Here is a 10712-nt window from a genome sequence, read left to right as displayed (position 1 = left end):
ATCAATTCAGGTTCTTCCATTTTCTCGATGCAATGGCCCTTGTGTCCCAGGATCCTGGAAAAAGGGGATTGGAGGAAATCAGTTCTGCTGCTATGAATGTGTTCCATGCACAGAAGGGAAGATTTCAAATCAAAATGGTAGGGAAGGAATTCTACTGATTTTCATTAAACTTAAGCACATTTTTACATACAACTGTATGCATAAAATTAATAAAATGAATTTCATTGATTTGGAATGCCCAGATGACAAATATCTTGACTTTCCTCCCAGATATGGATGACTGTTTTAAATGTCCAGAAAATCATTATCCAAATAAAAGAAAGAATGGATGTATCCTGAAACTGCTGGCCTTTCTAACTTTTGAAGAAAACTTAGGAATTGGTTTAGCCTCAGCAGCTCTTGGTTTCTTCTTCTTGACCTTTTGGGTACTTGGAATCTTTATTAAGCACAAGGATACTCCCATTGTCAAAGCCAACAACCGGTTCCTCACCTACACCCTGCTTGTCTCTCTTCTGCTCTGTTTTCTCTCCTCTTTGCTCTTCCTCAGCCAACCTGGCAAAGTGACCTGCCTTCTCCGACAATCAATGTTTGGTATCACTTTTTCAGTGGCCATTTCTAGTGTACTGGCCAAAACCATCACTGTGGTTGTGGCTTTCATGGCCACTAAACCTGGATCTCAGATGAGGAGATGGGTGGGGAAAAGATTGGCTCTTTCTACAGTCCTTTCCTGCTCCCTCTTTCAAGTATGTATTTGTATCCTTTGGTTGTCAACATCTCCCCCATTCCCTGAGTTGGACATGCACTTAGAGCTCCAAGAAATGATATTACAGTGCAATGAGGGGTCACCTTTCTTTTTCTATTGTGTCTTGGGCTACATGGGTATCTTGGCCATCGCCAGTTTTATTGTGGCTTTCCTTGCCCGTAAATTACCTAACAGCTTTAACGAAGCCAAGTTCATCACCTTCAGCATGTTGGCCTTCTGCAGTGTATGGATCTCCTTCTTTCCAGCCTATCTGAGCACAAATGGAAAAGCCATGGTAGCTGTGGAGATCTTCTCCATCCTGTCCTCCAGTGCTGCATTACTGGGATGCATATTCCTCCCAAAATGCTACATCATTGTTTTGCGGCCTGACCTCAACCACAGGGAGCAACTCATTAAGAGGAATTAGCACATGGTGCAATCTTTCTTGCTTTTGGAACTTCTTGAAAAGATGAATATACAGAAAGCAGGCTGTGAGAAACATATATAAAGTTGTAGGAACATTTTTTTTTGTCAAAGAGGAATTTGTGTAAAAAAATGCTGAAAGAAAGTATAGAAAAACTGTTTGCTGTCTCAGGAAGTATTTATAAAACCTATAGGAACATAGATTTTTTTTCAGTCCAAGAAGGATTTATGTAGGCCAGTGGTGGGATTCAATTTTTTTTTACTACTGGTTCTGTGGGCATAGCTTGGTGGGCATAGCTTGGTGTGCATGGCAGGTGAATGATACTCTAAAATCTCCATTACTTCCCGACTTCAGGGGAAGAATCCTGGAAAATCCCCATTCCTTCCCAATCGGCTTGGACTTGGGAGGCAGTGAAGAGAAGGGGGTGGGACCAGTCAGAGGTGGTATTTACCAGTTCTCCAAATTACTCAAAATTTCTGCTACTGTTTCTCCAGGACAGGTCAGAACCCGCTGAATACCACCTTTGTTGTAGGATATTTAAGATTCATTCCTATTTAAGCTTTTTCCAAAATAAGTGCTCATGTTGCTGCATTTCCATCATTTTCCAAGATTGTTTAACCCTTTCAATACTCCTGTTGAACTTGACTTTGATCTAGTTTTCTTAGTTGCTGATTAGGATATTTCAGACATTGATTAAAATGATGTCCAGCAACGTTTTCATGGGTTTTATACTTTCAATTTCTAAAGTACTATTATATAAATATGGTAAAAAGCTGACTACCATTTTATCAATATATATTAAATACAGTGTTATAAAGATATAAGTTTGGACTTGTTAGGATGCACTGAGTTTTATACTCTGAGTTATTGAATCCTGTACATATAACTGTATTTTTTTAAAAAAGGCTTTCATACTGGGTCCCAACAATTTACTCTCTATCCATAAATCTCTTTTCACTGTAATCTGATACTTTCTGTTATTAATAATATGGAAAATATATTGAAATGAAATTTCCACAGGAAAAGTAAAACCACAATACAATACTAAGCTTCATTAACAGAGGGTTAGAATCAAGATCAGACGAAGTTCTAGTATCACTTTACAAAACCTTAGTAAAACCACACTCGGAAAATGGTATCCAGTTCTAGTCATCACACTACAAAAGAGTTGTTGAGACTCTAGAAGGAGTTCACAGAAGACCAACTAAGAAGATTGGAGGGCTGCAGGCTAAAACATATGAAAAATGGTTGCAGGAACTGGGTACGTCTTGTTTAATGAAAAGAAGGACTAGGAGTAACATGTTAACAATGTTCCAATATTTTCTTGGGGGGGGGGGAGTCCACAAAGAATAGGGATTCAACCTCCAAAGGACAAAGAAGGCAACACAAGGGAAAAAAACAGAGGAAGGAATCTATAAAAGAAAGCAAGAGAGAGATACAGAACCCGGATGAGACACTATTAAAAAGAACGGGGGAAAGAGGGGGGAGGGGAGAAAGTATTAATATATATATTCATGAATGAGATATAGTGAAAAAATAGCTGAGACATGATAATAAAGAAAAGGGAATTGGAAAGGATAATTATAACATTATAACAAGGTTTGAGGGAATACCATCCTGAAAATACACCAGTTCAGAGTTGAAAAGAGATAACCACAATAACAGAAAAGGAAAGGAAGAGAGGAGGCGAGGAGAAGAGAGGAAAGGGGAGAGAAGGAAGAAAGAGAAAAGGAGTAGAAGCAATAGAAAGAGAAGGAAAGGGAACAAAGAAAAGGGTATGGAGAGAAGGAAGGAAGGAAGGAAGGAAGGAAGGAAGGAAGGAAGGAAGGAAGGAAGGAAGGAAGGAAGGAAGTAGTAAAGGAAGGGAGGGTGAAAGAAAAAAGAAAAAATAGGATGGTCATAATCCAAAATAGGTGTACGGTATGGTAAGCAAAGCAACCCAGAATATATATGTTAACCTTTGATATGGAAGAACAAATACGTAAATGTGATAAAGATAAATAAGAACAATAATTATGTGAATGTATACCTGTAACTGTATATAAGAGAATAACAATAAAAACTTATTTTTAAAAAATGGATAAAAATGCAGTTGTCGTAAATAGAGACCCATTGTCCAATATGAAACACATCCGGCAGCCCATGTGTTGCAAACACTTTGTTTAGTACCCTGGTAACACCATCTGTTGTAGTTGACCTCATCATGGCCACTTCCAGCCATTGTAATACAAATCAAGGAGAATTAGAAAATTAATTCCATTTATTGGCTCCACAAAATCAATGTGAATTCTAAACCAGGGGTTTTGGTGTTTCACAGTCCTGTGGTGGTGCTGAAGGAGGTGCCGGTCTCAATTCCTGGCATGCTTGGCACAATGCTACCCACTTTCTATCTATATTTGGCCACTACAGATAGCTATGAGCCAACACCCTCATTCTTATGATCCCGGGGTGGCCTTCATGTAGCCTCTCTAGCAGTGATTTCCTTGGCTTTAAGTATATCACTAACCATTTTCCCCTCAACAGGCAACACTTTTGCACAGAAAGTTCATATTGCCACGCAGGGAATGGCTTAAACTCTACACTTCCTATCTCTTTAGGCAATTAGTCCCAGCAGTCGCTTATGATCTGTTACTAAATCAAATTTCCTTCCATAAGCATATTCATGGAATCTCTTAATACTGACAACAGCAGCTAATGCCTTTTTATCAAGTTGGCTATAGTTCCTCCCAGCTGATGATAATGTCCTGGAGAAGAATGCTATTGGAGCTTCCTGATTGACTGGAAGGTGATGACTTAAAACTCCCCCAACTCCAAATGGAGATGCATCGCATGTCAGGACTAATGGCAGGCATTCATTATATTGGACTAGGACACTGTCCGAGGAAATCAATTTTTTCACCCCCATAAATGTGGCCGCTTTTCTGATTCCCTGAACCCACGACACCTTTTTTCCTAATAACCAGTGTAGTGGTTCGGCCACAGATGCCTGCTGTCACAAAAACCACAATCCTGAAAGACCCTGGCCTGAGTGTAGACTGCCCCTCCCTATTTTCCTTTGAAGTCAATGAAGTTGATCTCTGTTGGCTCCAGTTCTGGCTCAAATTGCTCAACAGAGTCAGGCTCCATTGGGAGCATGACTCACCTGTTCATATTTTATTTTGTGAAAAATTGTAGATTCAAAAAACACTGTCAACAGTTTCAACAACTGGGCATATATTTTATTGCAAATCTCCCTTATATGATTGCATTGGCATTTGCTCGTATAAAAAAAAAATAGTTGAACCAGTATCCAATTATTATTTCATCAAAACAAAATAATTATCTCCTACAGGATCCACCATATTTTCTTAGCTAGCCAAAACACCAAAGGCTGCACAGAAGGGTATGATATTCCATAACAGGCAAAGTATCAGCTTGGATATATATATATATAAAAAACATTTGAACCCAAGGACTCATTGCTTCAAGTTTCTACCCTCTGTCCTCTTCTGCCATAGTATCTGTTCAATTACAGGTGGAATTCAGGATACAACTTTGTGCTTATACAGATCTTCAAATAGAAAAGAATAAATTTTCTCATGAGGTGCATTATCAGATATAACCCTTGGATCAATCTTTAGATGAAATACTGAACTCTAGGTACTTTCTAATCAGGAGGATTGAAGGGAAAACATTTTCACAATAACAAAAGCATGAAGATGTTTCTTGTGATGTTTTTGGTGTACAAAGTAATGACTCTGAAATGCCCTGCAAGTGATTCTTTCCTAGTTCCACATGAGTGGTACCAGCCTGGAGACCTCATCATTGGTGGGGTGGCATCTCACTTCACTTACCACCTTTATGGAATTAAATTTAATGAAAACCCTTCTAAGAAACCTTATGACATACCAGTGTAAGATTTTTTCTCTCTCTATCTAATCTTACCCAGATTTTCAAAAATCCTTTATATGACTAAAATGATGTTTGCCCATAAATGCAGGATTTTTAATATCATCTATGCCTTCTGTTTCCTTCAATTGTATCTGGTTAAGAAAGGAGAAATAACCTTCTTTACATTATATTAAAGTATTTCACATGAAATGTATAAAAATAAAGATGAAGAAATCTCTAAATGAAGGTTTACTGGGATAAAAATAATTTTTAGAAAGATTTGACATTCGCTCTTTTCACAAAATATACATTTGGTTAATAAGCGATACCTCCTGAATCTGTTCATAAACTGTTTTTTTAAAAATGTGATAGAAAATGTATTTAGAAAAAAGTGACCACTTGCATAATTGCCAAACATATTTCTTGGAAGTCAGGGAAATTCTGTGTCAAATAAAATTGAGCTACGTAGAAATTACCAATATAAGAGAATATTTTAGTTCAGTGTGGAAACGAGGGGTCTTTCTCACATTGATTGCTTTCGTGAAGACATTTCATTAGTCAAAATACATAACATCATCAGTGCTGGGTTGTGATGATGTTACCTACATTACTTTGGGTAGTGAAATGTCTGCAAGAAAACAACCAAGCTCAGAGAACAATCAAGCCCCTCTGTAGAAATTTTAGAAAGACTAAAAAGGTGTACTTTCCCTGCAGAGTGATTTCCAGAGCTTGGGGTATGAACTTAGTAATATAGGCTGTAGGCTTATCTTCTCAGTGGTTATACCAGTATATAAGGAACAAAAAGGGAAGGGCCAGCGGGTATCAGAGTTTAATGTGTGGCTAAAGGAGTGGTGTAAAAGGGAAGGTTTTGGTTTTATTTTTCATGATGCCTGCAGCTAGTTCAATGAAAAACTGCACAAAAGAGATGGTTTGCACCCATCCAAGAAAGGGACTGAGTTATTTGGAATTAAATTGACAGGTTTTCTGGATAAACATTTAAACTGAAAACAGGGGAAAGAGAATTAATTGATACAGAATATTTCTGTCCCGAGCAATCTAAAATTCATAGGGTTATGAGTGCATGTAACATAGATGTTTGTGCGAGTAAGATTATCAGTCCTGCTCTCAAACATAACCAAGCATTTAATAGTGACAGCTGTACCATCTGCACAAATCATACAAGTGGCAAGCAAATAGGGGCACTTAGGGATAACCCAGGTTATGTAGACAGTAAACACAGGGTCAATCAAAATGGACTCAAATGTCTATACACCAATGCACAGAATATGAGTAATAAACAGAGTGAATTATAAATTCAAGTAAATGAGGGCAGATATGATATTGTTACCATTACAGAAACTTGGTGGTATGAAATTCACAATTGGAACATACAGCTAGAAGGATTTAAACTATTAAAAAGAAATAGACCAAATAAAAGAGGAGGTGGAGTTTCACTATATGTAAGAAATAACTACATCTCTACAGAAATAGAACACAACAATGATGAGAACTATCTTGAATGCATTTGGGTCAACATTAAAGTGGGGGGAAACGACATTGCCATAGGTCTACACTACAGGCCTAACAAACCTAGCAGACAACTTGTTTCCCAAAAGGTAGAGAAGGGAACAAGGGGATCGGCCATATTGGACTTAATTCTCACTAACAGAGAGGAAATGATAGAAGGTGTTGAAGCTACAGGAACCTTGGGGGAAGTGATCATGAAATACTGCAATTCAATGTTATGCAAACACAATTAGTAGAACAAAGACAAACTAGAGTATTGGACTTTAAGAGAGCTAATTTCAATAAACTTAGAAAGAGCTTGGGAAGAATTCCATGGATGAGAATCCTCAAGAGGAAAACAGCTCAAGAAGTTTGGGAAATTTTGAAGAATGAGATTATAAAAGCCCAGTCTAGAAGAATACCAATGAAGAAGAAAAATAACAGCTCCCTAAAGAAACCAGCATAGCTCTCTGACAAATTGAAAGACAATAAGGATAAATATAAAAAGTGGAAAGAGGAGGACATAATTAAGGCAGAATATCAGCAAATAGTCTGAGCCAGTAAAGATGAAGTTAGGAAAGCTAAGGCTCACAATGAAGAAAGGCTTGCCATAAAGTAAAAATTAACAAGAAAAGCTTCTTCCAACATGTTAAAAATAAGAAAAAAATTAAGGAACAATTGGTACATTGCTGGGCAAAAATGATGACAAGAAGGTGACAAGCAACAGGGAGAAAGCAGGACTATTTAACTCATGTTTTGCATCCGTCTTTACACAAAGGGAAAAAACAACCTACCAAAAACAACACAACAAAGATCAGATTAGGAACAGAAGTTGAAATAGGGAAGAAAATGGTAAATCAGCACCTGTCTACCCTAGACGAGTTAAAATCACCAGGATGGGATAGATTACACTCCAGGGTTCTGAAGGAACTGGCAGATGAGATCTCAGAACCACTGAATTATATCTTTCAGAGATCCTGGAGCACCGGGAAACTGACAGAGGACTGGAAAAGAGCTGATGTGGTTCCCATCTTCAAAAAAGGGAAAAAATAAATCCAGGAAACTATAGACCTATCAGCCCAACCTCAATACCAGGGAAGATTCTGGAAAGGATAATCAAGCAATGAATTAGCGAATACCTAGAAGTAAACAAAGTAATCGCCAAAAGCCAACATGGGTTTGTCAAAAACAGATCATGTCAGACTAATCTTATTGCATTCTTTGACAAAGTGACAAAATTAGTGGACCAGAGGAATGCCATCGATATAATTTACTTGGACTTCAGAAAGGCATTTGATAAAGTAGACCATAACCTACTTCTAGATAAAGTACAAAAATGTGGGCTAGACAGCATCACCACCAGATGGATTCATAACTGGCTGACCAATCGCACTCAACGTGTAGTCCTCAATGGAACTGCATTTGCATGGAGGGAGGTATGCAGTGGCGTACTCCAAGGCTCTGTTTTGGGCCCAGTACTCTTCAACATCTTCATCAATGACCTAGATGAGAGGATAAATGGGGAACTCATCAAATTTGCAGATGACACCAAGTTGACAGGAATAGCCAACACTCCAGAAGATAGGCTTAAGATACAGAAGGATCTTGACAAATTTGAACATTGGGCACTATCTAATAAAATGAAATTCAATGGTGAAAAAAGTAAGGTTCTACACTGAGGCAAGAAAACCAAAATGCACAGGTTTAGCAGAGGTGGTACCTTGCTCAATAGTAATAACTGTGAGAGTAAGATGATCAGATTTTCAGATTAGTAAAGAGGGACACCTTTGACCGGGGGGGGGGGGAGTTGATTAAAAATTTTATATGGAGCAACCAAAATTTTCATATAACGCAAAAATAGTATTGTAATGGGCCTCCTCCGAATTCCATCCGCCAGTCAATGTTGACTGGCGACTACACGGAGGAGAGCCTTTTATGTTGCAGCTCCGACCCTTTGGAACGATCTCCCCGTCGAGATACGCACCCTCACCACCGTCCAGGCCTTCCGCGCAGCCCTCAAGACCTGGCTATCCCAACAGGCCTGGGGATAAGCCTCTAATTTGCCCCACCCGAGTGTTGAATGTTGAATGCAAGTTGTCTTTTTATTATTTTATTTTGCTCACATATTGTTTATTTTGAATTGCACCCCCTCCTTAATGATTGTAAGCCGCCCTGAGTCCTCTCAGGGAAAAGGGTGGCCTATAAATCCTAATAAAATACTAAAAAAAATACTAAAAAATACTAGTAATTTTTTTTTTATTTCAACATAGAAAAGCAAGAAAAACAAAATGCACAGTTACAGTATAGGTAGTCCCTTGCTCAATAGTGAACTGTGAGAGGGATATTGGAATCCTAGTGGGCAACCATTTAAATATGAGCAATGTGCAGCAGCTACCAAAAAAGTCAACACAGTTCTTGGCTGCATAAACAGAGGGATAGAATCAAGATCACGTGAAGTGTTAATACCACTTCATAATGCCTTGGTAAGGCCACACTTGGAATACTGCATTCAATTTTGGTCACCATGTTGTAAAAAGATGTGGAGAATCTAGAAAGAGTACAGAGAAGAGCAACAAACATGATTAGGGGAGTGGAGGCTAAAACATATGAACAATGGTTGCAGGAACTAGGTATGTCTAGTTTAATGAAAAGGACTAGTGGAGACATGATAGCAGTATTCCAGTATCTCAGGGGTTGCCACAAAGAAGAGGGAGTCAAACTGTTCTCCAAAGCACCTGAGGGAAGAAGAAGCAGCAATGGGTGGAAACTAATCAAGGATAGAAGCAAGTTAGAACTGAGGAGAAATTTCCTGACAGTTGGAACAATTAATAAGTGGAACAGCTTGCCTCCAGAAGTTGTGAATGCCCCTGGAAGTCTTTAAGAAGATATTGGATAAACCATTTGTCTGAAGTGGTGTAGGATATCTTGCCTAGGCAGGGGGTTGGACTAGAAGACCTCCAAGGTCCCTTCCAACTCTGCTATTGTATTGTATTTTAATATTTTCTTTCTATTACTGTCATAGAAAGAAATCTTTGTTATTTATACAGAAATGTTGTTATGAGAATTGTCAATTTTCTCTTTCAAGTGTTTATTTAAATTTTTGCAGCATATTCACCAAATTTCATCAACATATCCTTGCGTTGGCTTTTGCTGTGAATGAGATCAATGAAGACTCACAGATCTTACCTAACATTACTCTTGGGTTCCACATCTGTGACAGTTACTACAATGCAAGGATGACCTATCGCACCACTCTGGACCTGCTTTTCAAATCCCAGGAATTTGTCCCTAACTACAAGTGTGACAGCCAGAAAAATCTCATGGCTATCATTGGGGGACTGGATTTTGTCACATCATCTCATATTGCTAAAATTACAGAATTCTTCAAAATTCCTCAGGTAAGTTATGAAAAGGCTAAAGGAGAACAATTCTATTGTCTTTTTTTGCATATTTTTAATATTTTTCCCTTCTACAACACCTTACAGTCATTACATCCACTTTGTTATGTCATCATACCTGTACATGTATATAATATTTCACTTCTATATTTACACACCTTTATACACAGTTCTATATATATTTATATATAGTTTTTTGTCTTAATTAATTTTAATTCATCCGAGGGGGTATTATTTTGTTTCCAGCATTGGGCAAATGCTATTCTAGCTGTAGTTAGCAGATGTATTAATATGTACTTAATTTTCTTTGTATATTTCCCTTTGATTATTCCCAGTAGAAAGATTTCGGGTTTGTAGTTTGTCTGTTCTCCTGTAATTTCTTGCGCCCATTTCCAAATTTTTGTCCAATATTTTTGTGTTTCTGGGCAGGTCCACCATAAGTCCCTTGTACTTTTTTACACTTCCAGCAGGTCAGCTTCATATTTGGGTACATTTTAGCCAATCCTGTTGGTGATAAGTGCCATCGATAAAACATTTTGTATATATTTTGTTTAAGTGCTGCTGATCGTGTTAGTTTATAATTTGTGTTCCAAATTCTTTCCCAATCCACTAGGTCTATGTTGTAACCAAAGTTTTTGGCCCATGCTATCATGCAACCTTTAACTTTTTCTTCTTCTAATATTACTTCTAATAAATATTTGTAAATTTTTGTTATGAATTTATTTTCAGGGGAAATTAAAATGTTATCTATTTGTTGTAATTCTGTTTATAT

This window comes from Thamnophis sirtalis, unplaced genomic scaffold (assembly GCF_051295495.1).
Source record: "Thamnophis sirtalis isolate CommonGarterSnake01/CBP01778 unplaced genomic scaffold, rThaSir2_p1.2 scaffold_4, whole genome shotgun sequence".
NCBI classification, from domain to species: domain Eukaryota; kingdom Metazoa; phylum Chordata; class Lepidosauria; order Squamata; family Natricidae; genus Thamnophis; species Thamnophis sirtalis.
The sequence above is the reverse complement of the archived record's forward strand: the minus strand, read 5'-3'. Positions refer to the sequence as shown.